The 16,415-nt window shown below is 34.8% G+C and overlaps 1 pseudogene; it reads left to right on the top strand.

The window, feature by feature from the left end:
• Positions 1–3,360: 3,360 nt before the first annotated feature.
• Positions 3,361–10,225, top strand: LOC120014183 (annotated as a pseudogene).
• The last annotated feature ends 6,190 nt before the right edge of the window (positions 10,226–16,415 follow it).

Here is a 16,415-nt window from a genome sequence, read left to right as displayed (position 1 = left end):
CTCTGCAGCTAATAAAGCCCTCATCTCCTCAGGAATCCGCAAGGAAGTCATCTTCCTACGTAGCTGGCGAAGCCACTCCTTTGCTGCCACCGGATCTATCACTCCTCTATACACCGGAGGATTCATCTTTAGTAACTCAACTAACTCCTTGATCGAAGTATCAATCGCAAAAGGAGCAACCTGCGCCTCCACAATCTGTCATGCACCCTCCTGCAACCCACCCAAAGCCGGAACCTACGCTGGAACCTCAACAGGAGCCTACAATGCAGCTGGGGCTGGAGCGAAAATCTGTGTCACAAGTCCTGTAACAGTCTGCCCAAGAGCTCGCACCAACTCAATAACATCCCGGACCTCCTGTCGTAAAGTAGTCACTACCGCCTTTACCCATGTGGTGCTAGCTGTACCGGAGGTACCTCTTGGTCCTCCCCAATATCATCTACTGGAGCTACATAAGCTCCTTGCCTGCCCCTGCCCTTCCCAAGTCTCACACCCCTACCATGTCTCGCACCTCTACCTCTCCGTCCTCTCCCACTCTCTAATGGAGCCACCTTAGGCATACCCATCTCTTCTACCCCCTGAGGCTCATCCGCCTCGTGTCGTCCCCTACCCCATCTCTGTCCTCGCAGCCCCGTACTACGCTTATTAACCATATCTACAAAATGTAACACACGTATACATAAATCTAAAAACAAGAAAGACAAAAATAAAAACTCACCAGGTCAGTCGGGAAGCGCATGATGTGTAGCCAACGAAATAACCTAGGTAGTCTAATCACTGTAAGTATCTAAACCTACAGCTCCGATACCAAATTGTCACGCCCCTCTCTCCTAAGGTATACCGAAGTGTACCTATTCCCACAAGAACGTGACTGGCAGTGTACCCCATCCCCCGAACCAAGCCTTAATCCAATATATAAACCTAATAAAATATATAAATGAAAACAACTCTTGAAACATATAAGGAAACAGTCTCTCCAAAATACCATACATACATCCACCAAAACCATCGGAGTATCTATACAACAGCGAAAATAAGAAGACATATCTACCAGAGATTAAACTGAGTAAATACGTAATATATACAAAATACAACACCCAAAGTCCTCACACTCGGCTAAAGAAACAGCTCGAGACTACACACCAGCTCATGCGTCTCGGAGCTGACCATCATCACCTATATCCAACTCACCTGAAAGGGAAAACAAGAAGAAGGGTGAGCCAAGAAGCTCAGTAGGTCATAGAAAGGGAACACCGATATCCAGAATAAAAAAATAAAGGAATATGAAGCAGTATATGAAGTACAATAAATATGTAACTATCAGTAATCCAACCAAGTAACATGACAACCGATAAGGCTATACAACATCGTAACCACAAACACCAGTCTCCGGAAATCCATAATCCAAAAATCCATAATCCACCCCTGGACCCACCCTAATTCCCGTAGGGTGTCCTCAGTCCAGGTCCACACCGAAACTGGATGAGGATTGGATATCCCGATAGCATAGCCTACACCAGAGAGCATCCCCTGTGATGCACCTCACCTCAGACGGTTTACAAGTATGTACCTGGTCTATTGTATAATCCATCATAATCCGATATATTAGGCTCCTATATGGGCCCCACAGTCTACATCAACCACCTCCAATCACCCCACTCCTAAAACATACCAACAATGATAACCAACAGAGAATACGTATAAAACATACAAACAGGTTGTATTTCCACCCCTGGAAATCGACAAAACCACAATATAATAAGAGTCCGCGAAACCGGAACTCTAGAACCACAAGAGAGAGACATGGAAACCCTTACCAAGAAATCAAGATGCAAATATCAAGCACGCGTCCCCGACTAACCCCTGACTCCGAAAATCAACTCGCCCTGAACCTCAGCCAGGATCACCTTTTACATCGAAAAACACGATATACGAAAATACATTTAAAATACGTTTGGTCAACTATGGTCAACGGTCAAAGTCAATGGTCAAATTGGGTCAAACCGGGTCAACTCGGCCAGACTCGGCCCAAACCCAGCCAACACCACCGCCGGTGATCCGGCCACCCATACCTACCAAATCTTACATCAAATTGAAGAACTCGATGAGATGAACTCATAAGTAGCTGAAACAAGTCAAACCGTCTCCGGAATCGGCCGGATCGATCAAAGAAAGTTCACGGTGGCCTGAACTTCAATCCTCGATTTCTCCCAAACCGGAGCTCCGTCCAACCTGATTCAAGTTGGGTTATGCTCGTCTCGTCCATACGCTCTTTAAAAATAGTTTCATATTTTTATCTTGATTTACTTTTTATTCTCCCCAAATCCCGATTCACGATCACCGAGGTTCACTCCACCTCGATTAATGCGTCAAAGTACTATGAACAGTGTATAATTGGGTTAGGATATTACAAAAGTAGCAATAACCTTCTGAAGAGGGGATAGTCCATGGACCCCACAAGTATCTTTTTTTTTACGAAGTGAGGATAATATGTCTCTACTCCGTTGACAATTCGACAGAAAAGGGGTTGATTCTTCCGAAATCTTCTTCTAAAGTAACTTTCATGGTAGACGGGACTTTTAAAAAATAATCGTAATAAAGTTTATCATGACCATCAGATCTACCTTGATTAATGATTCTATAAGCTGGAACTGAACTACGATGACGTTATTGTTGTCTCTCTCTCCAATTCCTCATTCTCTATTGCAATTAGGAGCATATCAAGGTAATCATCAGAATCACTATCGAAGTCTAACAAATCTCTTTGCGACCGAATTTCAAATTTGAAAAATTTTAGGTGGACCATTTTCAAATTTTAAAACTATGAATTTGTTTCATTTAGGCGGAAAATTTTTAAAACGTGTCTTTGGTGAGAATGCTTTTGAATTTCAAAATTTATCCATCAAATTTTATCTACACACCACAAAAACATTATCTTTACACCAGTTTTTAATTTTTGTAGTTCATATAAATATCCTTATATAGAGTGATATATTAATCCTTAAACTTAAAATTTCAAATAAATAATTTTTATATATTTAATTAAACATTACTAAGTTTACACCAAGATTCTCAAAAAAAAAAATTACACCAACAATATTGGAAAAACAAAACTGATGTGGCATCCATTTCTCTTGCCTCCCTCCCACCTTCCTCACCTCGATCTGCATATTATCTCTGTCGGCGACTCTATCTCACCTCCCTCCCCCTTTCCTCACCTCCAATGTCAATGTGCCTAATCTCCGATTCACTTCCTATTCCGACGATGCCAATGGTCGGAGCCATTCCTTCATGAATTACACAGACCGGACTGTAGTGAAATTAGCGCACGAACTAACTCGAGGGGCGAGACTTTCACCAGTTATGGCAAGAACTCAAATGGGTCCCCAAATGAATTCTCTAGCTACGGTCAACCCATGGTTCATGGCAAGGATTCCAATGTTATCAATTTCAATTTCAATGATTATGGAATTGTGATTTTTTTTGGACAAATTGAAAGTGCCCTAAAGTCACATGAACACCCAATTTTGAGAGAGAGACAGAGAGAGGTAAACCCACCATGCCCAAGAAGCTTCACTGAAAAGGAGCATCTTGTGCACGGTGGGTGGGTTTGGTCAAGTTTATAGAGAAAACTTACAAGAATGGTATCAACAGTGAGCACATGTTATCAGTCCACTTCCTTCTATGCCATTGAGATATTTTCCTCTTGCCATCCCCAATGGCATCATCAATGAGAGGAAAGGGAGAGTTGCAGAGAAGATAAAAATTTTTTAACATGATGAAATCCGTGAGGGAGGAGAATATTGAGTTGTGATTAATTTGTGTGTAAACTTAACAAATTCATTCATGATATTGTACAAAACAAGGATATTTTGGTATATTCATCAAAAATTTGTGTGTAAACTTAGAATTTTTTTGGTGTAAACTTATAATATTTAAAAAGTTGTGTAAAGATAGTAGATTAGTGGTATGTAGATAAAATTTTCTTATAATTTTTAGTGAATTATTTTTAATATCAGAGATGGACTTTGCTATAGTGGGCTAATTTAACTGGACTTTTTAAAATGGATTTGAAAAATGATGACTCATTTGGTTAATTGGGTTTGAGTTGGTGACTTTTTGAAAAATCAAATGAGTTATCAAAGTAATATAACGATAATCAAATGAATGTTTTGATTATCCATTTTGATTACTCTCATTGAGAGTATCTTTTTTACTGGGTCTCAAAAACTGTATACTAGAAGGGGATTGCAGTATAATTGTGGATGATTTAAATTCTAAAGGGGAGAACTCATCCTTATGGAGTGGTGTTATAACTGGAGCAAGAAAGATTAAACAAACTCTGGATTCAGTGGTAGTTAAGTTTATTGGTCGACAGGCTAATGAAGGAGCACACAGACTTGCAAAGATTGGCCTCCAGTCTCCCTCCTTCTTGTGCTACCATGGAAATTTCCCAGAGGCAATGAATGAGATTATTAGAGAAGACTGGCTGGGGAGTGGCTTGAATGATAGAAATACGAGCGCCATTTGGGGTAGAACGGATCTGCGATTTTCTGAGAAAGATTTGTATTCTTTCTAATGTTTTCTGAAGTTAGGTAATCCGCTTTGACAAAAGCTACTCGGCATCTGGGATTATATTCTTGGACCTTTGTCGTTACCCACTTGGCATCTGGGGTCTTGTTCTTGGACTTTTATCTTTTTTATCTGTTGGTTGTTTTGTTTTGTATCTCATTACCCACTAGAAGTGGTTGACAGATAGCTTTTAGCCTAGTTTGGCTTGGCCATTTGTATTCTTATTACTTGAATGAAACCTGGTCATGATGGCCTTACAAAAAAAAAAAAAAAAACAACAAAGCCTAGTGCAAAAGCATATGCATTTTTCATACAGTCTATATATCGGTTATGTACATAAATATTGATACATTTTTTTTGTAAGTTTGTATATGAATGTGCATGTTATTTTGTCTAATATTTGAATTAATTTAATCTCAAAAATTTTAAAATATTGTTGAAGTCCAAGATCATTGATTTATAAATATTTTTTTATGGGGAAGGTGAAATTATTTTAAAAAATAATTTTTGAACTACCAAAATATGATCACATCTTATAGTCTTACACCAGTTATTGGACTCGTGCATGCACGAATAATAAAAAAATTTATAATTTCACTGAAACACCAATCATCAATATTGATTCATGGTTTAGAAGACTAGAAGATGTAATGGAATTTAAGAATTCAGTTGTATATAAAATCTTCATGATTATTGACATTCACATCTACTTTGCAAACATTGTCATAACTAAAATAAATTATTTCTTCACCTAAAACTAATGAAAACATAAAGTCATTCATTGCTTGCACAATTTCAAATGCATGCGCAAGAATTGTCTTCTCCTGCATATACTTAGAATCACCCATTTTTTGAAGTAAAGAAAGATATGTGCTATTAACAATTGTTGCAAAGGGATTGTCTGAGTTCTTGATAAGGAGATCATCTAGAATTTCTACAATTCTCTCACAATCATTATGATCTCCAATTTCACAATCATCGATTTTTAATATCCATTATGAGGACTCTCTTATTTTGGTTAATGCAAATCATGATCACTTATCTGATGAAGCCTTATATTTTTTTTGTCAATCTTAAGACCTTGTAAAATTTCACAAATATAAAGAGTTTAATATGATGTATAGTCTTCAACATGCAGACCTGTAAAGTACATATACAAAAAAAAATTGTCAATAAAAAATTTCTTTGATTTTTTCAGCAATTTGTAATTTTTTTTTTTGATCTACACAATAAGCTACACTTTTAAAAAAAATTCATTTCTTTATATTTAATTTCGAAAAAAGAATCCACAAGTTCTAGAAAAGAGATTTTGTATCAAATAACTTAGTATAATCTGAACTTATTTTACTAATGAACTTACTATTTGAGATAATATTCACTGGATATTTTGATTTATCTACCGAACTATCGCAATCATACGACCATCTTGAGTTGATTCAGAATAAAAACCAACTTTATATGATGATGGTGGATTATATTCTTTACTTGTAATCTTTTTTTCAATAATAATAAGGTTTTGTGTCTATCATTGATATATTAATAAAAATATAGCATAACGAACATGTACTTTCACTATTATAAGATATTCTCATACGTTTGTCTGAGTGGTATTTACTCATATTAATCAAGCAACGGTGGATCGTGAGAAGAGTCTGAATTTTTTTGGTAAATGAGTAGAGTCTCAAACATAAAGTGAAAAAAATATGTGCATTTAAATAAATTTTTAAAAGACTAAAAGAATAAAAATTCAAGTATGTGTATCTTATATCTAAGATGATGAAAAATTCAAATTTGAGTATGACTATTATTATCATATAAAATTTTAAAATATATATTATAATTTAAAATTATTAAACTAAATATAATAATTTCCAATAACTTACAAATAAATGAAAAAATAGAAATATATTTTGAATACTCTCCCCAAACAATGAAATCGAGTTCTCGTGTTGCTATGGATTTATATAGTCAAAAGTCAACACCTTTAGTGCAGTTAAATTTAATTTAAATGATTAAATGCTATAATTCATAATAAAATGAAATTTCAAAATTAATATTAAATTTAATAACTTTTTATAGATATCACAAAATTTAGTTTTACGACTATAATTATTTCAAAAAATAATTATTACAACTATAATTATTATATTTTGAAATTTTCAACAATTTCATATTAATCAAAATTATATTCAAATGGTGATAAAGTGATAAAGATAATAACTAAAAAATGATTGAGGATTAAAATTTTAAATACAATTAGTATCGTTATTCATTTAAGTGAATGAAATATTTGTTCAGAAGGATGACTCATGGTCCGTAGGGCAACTATAATGTATACATAAATTGAATAAATAATACAACTTATAAATATTGTATTCATCAATGTCACGGTGTAATCATAGAGGTGACACGTGACGTAGTTATAGTATTTAATATCCTTATGAACAAATATTTAAATAATAAAAATTATCAATTAATAATTTACATAGTGATAAAAGATAATCATATTCATAATTAAGTAGTGATAAAAGATAATAGTTAAATAATTAAATTATAATTGATATGATAATAAAGGGTATTTATAAATGGTTGTTAGAAGAATAAAATGATAGCAAATTCAAATATGTTTAAAATCCTGAGAAAATTATTAGGGATTAAAATCATGGGTAAAGTGATAAGGATAAAAACAATATTGTGAAAAATTTTCAAACATGGTAAAGTGATAAGGACAACAACTAAAAATATAATTAAGAATTAAAATTTCAAATACGATTAGTATCATTATTCAAATATGGTAAAGTAATAAGGATAATAACTTATTATTTTTGGTTGAGAGGATAAATTAATAGATTAATTCTCTAATAAATTAATAGCTTAATTCTCTAATTCTGAGAATTAATCAAATCCAAGTGAGCAATATTGCCTATTTCGTAATATTTAATATTTATGTGTATTTTTTATAATTTACATATTCATTAATGATTAGAATTATCATAATACATATAACTTTGCTAACGAATTCAATGTTTCTAATTAAGTTAACAGTCTATTTCACTGCATGAATATCAAAATTATATGGCTGTAAATTATCACTCTCTCCAACAACAATGAAAAGTAATGGAAATTATAACACCTTTTCACGGAATGACTGCTCTAGTCATCGATGGAACAAAAGGAATCGAGTTTCTATTCTTATTCTCTATCAATTTTTTGATTTACTTTCTATTTTCAACATAAATTTTCCATTTGATTTTCAGTTCCAAGAATGTTGTCGCTTGTCAAACCTTGATAAAAAGAATGTTGATTTGAACCTATTGAAACATCATTATAAAAAAGAAAAAGAAATAGTTTACAATCCTAACCTTCAATTTCATAAGTGAAATTGATTGAATCCATAGCAGCCAGAAGGATATTTTTGGAAAAAAATCAATAAAATTATGTTTAGACTCATTGTAACTAGAATATCTATGAATATTAAAAGAGATTGATGCACAATGAATTGTGAGATGGCAAGTCATATGAATAAGGTGTAAAACCATAATTAAATCGAAAAAACAATTGAGTTAAAACAAAGCTCCTCATGAGAGAGCTAAATATATAAATATTAGTGGTGGGAGAGGAGAGATAGAGAAACTGGGATGTAATTTTTAAATATAGTTAGAAATATTTGAAAAATCTTTGAAATATTGATTATCAAATTTTTTTTTGAATATCTTTAAAATATTTAGAAAAAAATCTTGAAAGTTTAGGAGATATCCTATTATCCACTATATCTTTGATTTAAAAATATTTTATTGTTGGTATGGGAAGAATAAATTAATAAATTAATTAAGACTAAAAATGTTGAAAGTTTGGGAAAAACCTTAAGTGTATCCTACTTTTATATATATATAGATATATATAGATAGATGTGTAATTATTATCAATAATTATTTCATATACCACATAAATTTGAAGTAGATAAAATTTGGGATCATATTTTGGAGCTACCTACAATTACTCTTTTTTTGGAACAATGAATTATGAGATAAAAGCGTAAAAATAAAATTATTTCATTGATTAAATCAATGAAATAAACATGATGACTTCTATAGACTATCAAATTGATGGGGTAGGATTGGTGGGGCTTGCCATGGAGGGATTTTGAAGTGTGGAATTGAGTTTGATTCATTTGTTCGAGTTTCGATGGTGGATATGTATGTAAAAGTTGAAGAGTTCGGCTTGGCATTTAAGTTGTTTGATGAAAGTCCTGAGACAAGTAAGAGTGGTTGTATTTTGTAGTGGAATGTTTTGATTAATGGTTGTTGTAAAGTGGGAAAGATGAAAAAGGCTATGGAGCCTTTTGAGGCAATGCCAGAGAGGAGTTTGGCTTCTTGGAATAGTTTGATCAATGGACTTCTAAGAAATGGGGACTCCAATCAAGCTTGGAAGCTTTTTGATCAGATGCCAGAGAAAAATGTGGTTTCTTGGACCACAATGGCTAATGGTTTGTTGCAGAATGGGGACCTTGAACAGTCATTGAAGATGTTTTCAGAATGTTGGAAGAAGGTGTGAGGCCAAATGAGCTCACTATAGTTTCTGCTCTTTCGGCTTGTGCGAGAATTGGCGCCCTTAAAACTGGAGTTCAAATTCACAACTACATATCTGACAATGCTATTCAGTTGAATAGTGCTATTGGAACTGCTCTGGTGGATATGTACGCAAAATGTGGGGATATCGAGCAAGCGAATAAGGTGTTTGGTCAGACAAAAGGTAAAGACATTTGAACTTGGACTGCTATGTTATGGGGTTGGGCAATCCATGGATGTTTTGAGCAAGCTATTCAATGCTTCGAACATATGATGTATGCAGGTCTGTCATTTTACTAGCTGTGGTAATTCAATTCAGTTTCTGCTTTTTAAATTACTTCTTGATAAAAATTATACTTGCCATATCTGCAGGTATAAAACCTGATGAGATTGCGTTCCTTGCCATTCTAACAGCATGCTCACATTCTGGGCAAGTTAATCTTGGACTTAATTTTTTTGACAGCATGACGCTTGATTATTCCATTGAGCCCACCATGAAACATTATACATTGATGGTCGATCTGTTAGGCCGGGCAGGCCAGTTAAAGGAAGCTCTCGGCTTCATTGAAAGCATGCCTATAGATCCTGATTTTGTGGTATGGGGAGCTCTCTTCTGTGCTTGGAGGACCCATAAAAATATTGAAATGGCTGAATTAGCCTCAAAGAAACTTCTGGAACTGGAACCCAAACATCGTGGGAACTATGTCTTCCTCTCAAATGTTTATGCTGCAGTGGGGAGATGGGAAGCTGTGGAGAGTGTAAGAACTTTGATGCAGAAAAGACCTTTAGAGAAAGATCCTGGGTGGAGTAATATTGAGGTGGGGGGCCGTGTGCATAGTTTCATAGTTGGTCATAATTCTCATGAGAATGCTGATGAATTGTACTTGAAATTGGAGGAAGTGACGGCAGCAGCAAGATTCCAAGGTTACCAGCCTGAAACTAAATGGGTACTTCATAATATTGAAGAAGAGGAGAAAGAAGGCTCACTGGGAAGTCACAGTGAGAAGCTGGCACTTGCTTTTGGGCTTCTTCATACTTCTACAGGGATGACCAGAAGGATCATGAAAAACCTTCGAATTTGCTTATAATTGAAAATTTCCCTGCTTATATCATGGCTTAAGGATTTTACATAAACTTTCAGTTTGTACTTTACTGAATTTTGAACTGTCATTTGATGGAAATTGTTTGTACAATTGAATAAGATTATTTATAATACCGGCATATTACTTTGTAATGGTTGTAATACGAGTCAGCTGGATTGAACATGAGATTTCATGAGCTCAACGATATGTTGGGTGCTTATAAAATCATAATTTATATTTTCTGTATATAAAACCATATTTGGTATATATTTAGATCAAAATAATCAGGCTAATAACAATTGGGGACTAATTCTTTTATGAGTTGAACGGTCATATGACCCAATTAATTGGATTGGATTTATAATAATGAGTAGCAAACTAGGAAACGCTTATCCTTTCTGCTATTGCTTCTCCCTCAGAGATTTGGAAAACTTTTGCAGCTTCTTTTAAGATTTGTTAAAGTTTTTTCTATAAATTTTACCTTCCATTAATGACAATAGATCTGACAATATTCTTTCCGTTCCAAGACTATCATGGCAGGTCTCTATTATTGTACTAAAAAAAGGAAGATTTCGAATCAAGGCCATCAATGTAATTGGTCAGGGCTTCAACAAGAACTATTAGAGTTGATTGTGTCGAAGCTCTTCTCGATCGACATTATATGCTTTGAAGATGTTTGTTCTCCTTGGTGGTCCATTACGAAATCCTATGTCTCTTCCTCGCGCTACATTCCATGCCAGAAGCTTGGCATGTCATTCCTTGTGATGGTGATGCTGAATTTGTCTCCTCCTTCAACAATGAAGAGAATAAGACGTACTAGATGAAGAAACACGAAATCAATTATCTTGGATGATTAAGCGGTTCCATCCCTTTTAAATCCCTTCTCACAAGTAAGAATCCCACTGCCAGCGGTTAATTGGTTGCGCCCATTGATCTAATATTCTTTAATTAAAATGCTTAGTTGATGTGTCCCTTAATTAAAATGTTCTAATACTTAGTTCGATGTATTTATGTCTAATTTAGTATATTCAAAAGAAATTTTATGTGTTATATGCATAAAGGTTGAAGGGTAGTCGAATCGTAAAGTTTTGGACTACCCTAAAGACATCAAGTCCCACTACTTACAATAATTTTTATTTATTTATTTTTTTTAGTTTGACTTTGTCAATAACTGAAACACATTTTCCCAGATTCTCTCTTTAATGGTGAATGTTTCCCTGATTTACTGGAAAACAAATATATTCCAATGTTATTATTTTTTTAACATATATCAAGAAAAAGCTCTGGTTTAAGTGTATCGTTTTTTTTTAGAAAGAAAGACAGAAAAGAAACACAGCAAATTTCGAACAGTGTTATGAATGTGCACAGATCACTATTACAGAGAGAGTTCTGGGCTTGTTTTATCCTGGGGACGAAGTAGCCGATTTACTGCTAGCACACAAGAGGCAAAGCCACGAATCGTCTTAAAGAGAGTGACCTAGTTCGTGACTCAAGCCACCGGTTTCAATTTATTTTTCAATCTCCTTATTTTGCAGACTTTGAGGTAATATCTTTAACAGTTGCGCCCATTGATCGGACCTCTATTTGAGGTCCTAATGTTCTTTAATTAAAATGTTCCAACACTTAGTTGATGTGTCCTCTAATTAAAATGTTCTAATACTTAGTTCGATGTATTTATGTCTAATTTAGTTAGTTTTACTCTTATAGTCGTTTCTTGTTGGTTTTCCAGAAAATCGGGCTAAAATGGCTGAATTGGAGACTCTTGGAGCTGAAGGATTCAAAGTCTCCGAACAATTTACATTGCCGCCTGGACACTTCCTTGGCAAATCAAGACAGAAGCTTCCAAAGGATTGAAGAGCCTCAAGTGTCCGGACTTCTACCACAGTCATCCAAACATCATCTGTCCATCCACCTTACTTTTCCGTCCGGACACTTTATGACAAAACTCATAACAAAGGCTTCACCAAATTTGATCCAACTCAATTGTCTAGACACCATAAACAGTTGTCCGGACAAGTCAAGGCATAACCCAAAACAGAGTCTTCACCAAAATCTTACCAGGCATAAGTAAGAATCCCACTGCCATCGCTTAATTGGTTGCGCCCATATGTCCGCCATCCCCTCGAGGATGCACGGACCTTTCTTGTCAAGAAAGCTATCCTGTTGTCGTCATACGTAGCTCGGGATTACAGGAGGGATTATGTATATATGATTGCAATGATCTATGCACAAGCGTGTCGGAGAAAGCTCTCCTTTTGTACAACTGGAGATAATGGAGATTGGACGACCATTGATGGTACATGTCAAGGCTACTGCTCTGATACTATATGCCACAATGGCCTACTTTATGCAATGAGAAGTGAACTCTCTGTTGAAGCTTAGGCTTTTCAAGATGTTGTTCCAATTAAAACAATGAGCATGGCTCTTGGAAATGCGTAACGCATGAGAATTATTACTTAGTGGAGTCGTAAGGCAAACTTTTACTCGTTGTGAGGCACCTTCAAAACTTTCTCGTTCCGCAAAACAATGTTGAGCATATGATGGAATTTTGTACTGCCAAGAACCAACAACCTACAATGTGGCCATACAGAACAATGTTTTTCCATTTCTATGAGCTGGATTTCAGTCAAGAAAGATTTGTCGTAGGTAGAAATAACAACGAAGATCAAACCAATGTTTAATCAACAAAGAACATTGGAGTCCACTAGATTTGAGAGGAAACTCTCAAGGGTTTTCAATATATTTCTTCAAAATCAAAGTATAATGACCACTACGGCCGGCTACAATGAAAAATGCAAAAACATAAAATTATAATATCCCTAAAATATAAAACGGTTCATTTAAGGCCTTAAACGATGGAATTTCGCAAAACTAGGGTAGGGATAGGGACAAAGCCCTTGTCCTATTCACACGTCGATCTGAGTCACCCAATCAAATTTCATTTAATTCTGACAACGTGGTGTTTAAGTCATACTACGCGGTTTTTTTGTACATATGGCAAAACTAGTGCTACATCAATCCCTTCCACTTGAAAAGAGCTCTTCCACGAATGAGCCTCAAGATAAAACAGCATCACCAGAGTGGAACGCATACAAATCAACAACGTTGAAAGCATTAGACATTCCCATGTGAGCTGACAGGTTTGCAACATAGGCATTGTCATTGATCTTCTTCAAAACATTAATAGTTCTTAGGCTTCAATTTGTTGTAGGTGCCCACTGAAAAACGTTCTTACGTATGAATACCATAATTAGATCACCCTTCTCAAACAACTTCACGCGCTTGTGCTTGTCAACAGCATCCTTATAATTGGCATTGGTCGCCTCTAGCTTTTTCTTTACTTCAGCATTGATGGACTATGACTCCTTAGCAAAACTGCCTGCAGCAACACCGAATCCAAGAGCATTTGGCAACCGCACTAAATCCACTACATGCCAAGGGACCTGCATGTAGACCATGGCAAAAGGGGACTTACCAGTAGCACTATAAACAACACCGTTGTATACATATTCTGCTTGAGCAAGAGCACGATCCCACTACTTTGGTCTATCACCACAAATACTGCTTATTAAGTTGCCAATGGTACTCCATGCAGGCACAATCTCCCTGAAATAGTCGCTTCTGTTTGCCCATCAGTTAGATGTAATAGTCAAGGGTACTCCGTGCAAGCACACAATCTCCCTGAAAACCAAACGGACAATGTGAGACGCATCATACGTCTTTCAAAATGGTAGAAAAAAAGGACTAGTTTCGAAAATCTATCAACTACAACAAAAAATGAATCTGCCCCTGTTGTATCCATGGTAAACCTAGCATAAAATCCATAGAAAGATCCTCCCATATGCCATTTGGATCAGGTAGAGGCATGTACAAATCAGTATTTTGAGACTATCCCTTAGCAGTTTGATAGATAAAACACTTATGCACAAAATTTTTGACATTCCGCTTTAGTTGGGCCAATAGTACCTCTCCTCCAAAATAACAATTGTTTATCTCTACCCAAATGATCATTAAGACCCTCACCATACAAGTCTTTAATTAGTTTTTCGCGAAGAGACGTGCAATGAATGCAAAGTCTATTGGCAAAGAATTAATAACCCTTACGCATATATATGTTTCTTTTCATATACTTGAATGATAAGGAAAATGTGATGTGAGCCATTGCAAATGTTGATAGAGAGTTACTAGTGCATATTTTGACAGATAGAGTTGATGCACATCCACTGGCAGAGACCCTTTTAACTAATGATGACCACAAGTGCAACTTTAGAAAGTATATAATAATTTTATATATTTATAAACATTTCAAAATTAAGTTAATTTTCCACATTATAAGCGTGAGCTTTATTTGTTTTTAGTGAAATAGCAATTTATCCTCTGTTGGGCCCCTTGAAAATGCTTGACAAACACAAACACGCCATTGCCATTTGTGATATAGCAATCATGTTAAGACATTTGGGTTATGTATTGGGAATTCTTGGGTCCATAGATTGCAATCAGTGATCATATCAAAAGGTGTTAAAAGTATGCCACTCATTGCACATATCTGCTGTACTTCAGTGTTTGATATAATATTACAAAATCTAATCTACCTACAGTGGCAGTTAGGTCCATTTGTTTTTATAATTTGATTTATTGATAGCATTTCTAACTTTAGGAAATGAAATATGAGAAAGAACCAACAAAATTTGACAAAATTTTTGAATTTTTTGAGTTGGGTACCAAAATTTTTGTTTATGTTTATATTTAAAAGAATAATATTTTACATATACATCCGTTCTATTTTCTATTTTAAAAAATAAGGAAAACCTCCATAACTTATACATATTGAGAAAGATAGAAATTTGTCGCAACAATTCTTGGTGTTCTTGTGTGTAGAGATCACTTTACAGAGAGATAGTGGGTTGTTTTATCTTGGGAACAACTTTCCTGTATAATGCTTGCTAGCACAATTCAAAAGCAGATCCACGAATCATCTTAAAGAGAGTGACCTAGTTCATGACTCATCCCATAGATCTCAAACTTAGTTTGATTTTTCATTTTTTTGAAGAAGTCGAGGTAATATCTATCTGATTTTGTATTACTGTTCAATAATTATAAGACGAATCGTTCTGCAAGGGAAATTAAAAATAGACCTGCTGTTAATTCTGATAACAATAATATTTTGTCTTTCAAGTTTGAGGGTCTGAATTTTAAGAGATGAAAAAATAAAATGTTCTTTTATCTTACTACTAAAAGGGTTGTTTCTGTTTTGACTACTACTAAGCCTGCACAAGTTGATCCTTCTACTACTAAAAACACAAAAGAGATTGAGAATTGGATTTCTGATGATTTTATGTACAAGAATTTTATCTTTTATGGTCTAGTTGATGATTTGTATGATTATTATTCTTCGTTTGAGACCATCAAGGATTTATGGGATGCTTTTCAAAAGAAATATGATAATAAAGATGTTGGTTCTAAGAAATATATTGTTAGTCATAAATTGAAGTATCAAATGATTGATGAAAAATCGGTTCTTTCTCAATCTCATGAACTCCAAAAAATTGCTCACGAAATTTTGTCTACAGGTATGAAGATTGAAGAAAAGTTTAAGTTGTTGTGATGATTGTCAAATTACACTAAGTCGGAAGGAATTCAAGAATCAATTGCACCACAAATCTAAGGAGTTCTCAATGGAAAGCTTTATTATCAAACTCAAAATTGAGGAGGAAACCCGGAAACAAGATATGAAAGAGGAGGTTTTTGTTGTTTCAAGTAATAAGAATCAAATTCCAACACACCTTGAGCAAAACAGGAAGAATATGAAGCAGAACCAGAACTAGAGGAATAAGCATAATTAGAGAAATAATCAGAACCAGAACAGGAACAACTTTTTGCCCCCTTCAAGGCAACAAACACAAAACAATGATCAGTTTATGTGTTTTGCTTGCAATAAACCTAGTCACATGTCTCGAAACTACAATATTTGTCGTCCTGTAGCTCAAGCTAATACGATCGGAGAGGAGCCACTTATGGCTATGATTATTGAAATCAATATGATTTCTAGATTCAAAGGGGGGTGGACAGATTCTGGTGCAATGCGCCATGCTTGCTATGATCGTTCCTTATTCAAGACTTATTATGAAGTTAATGATGTGAAAGTGTTATTGGGTGATTCCCATACCACTAAGGTTGCTGAAACTGGGGATGTAGA

Source organism: Tripterygium wilfordii, chromosome 14, assembly GCF_013401445.1.
Source record: "Tripterygium wilfordii isolate XIE 37 chromosome 14, ASM1340144v1, whole genome shotgun sequence".
Taxonomy (NCBI): domain Eukaryota; kingdom Viridiplantae; phylum Streptophyta; class Magnoliopsida; order Celastrales; family Celastraceae; genus Tripterygium; species Tripterygium wilfordii.
The sequence above is the reverse complement of the archived record's forward strand: the minus strand, read 5'-3'. Positions and strand labels throughout refer to the sequence as shown.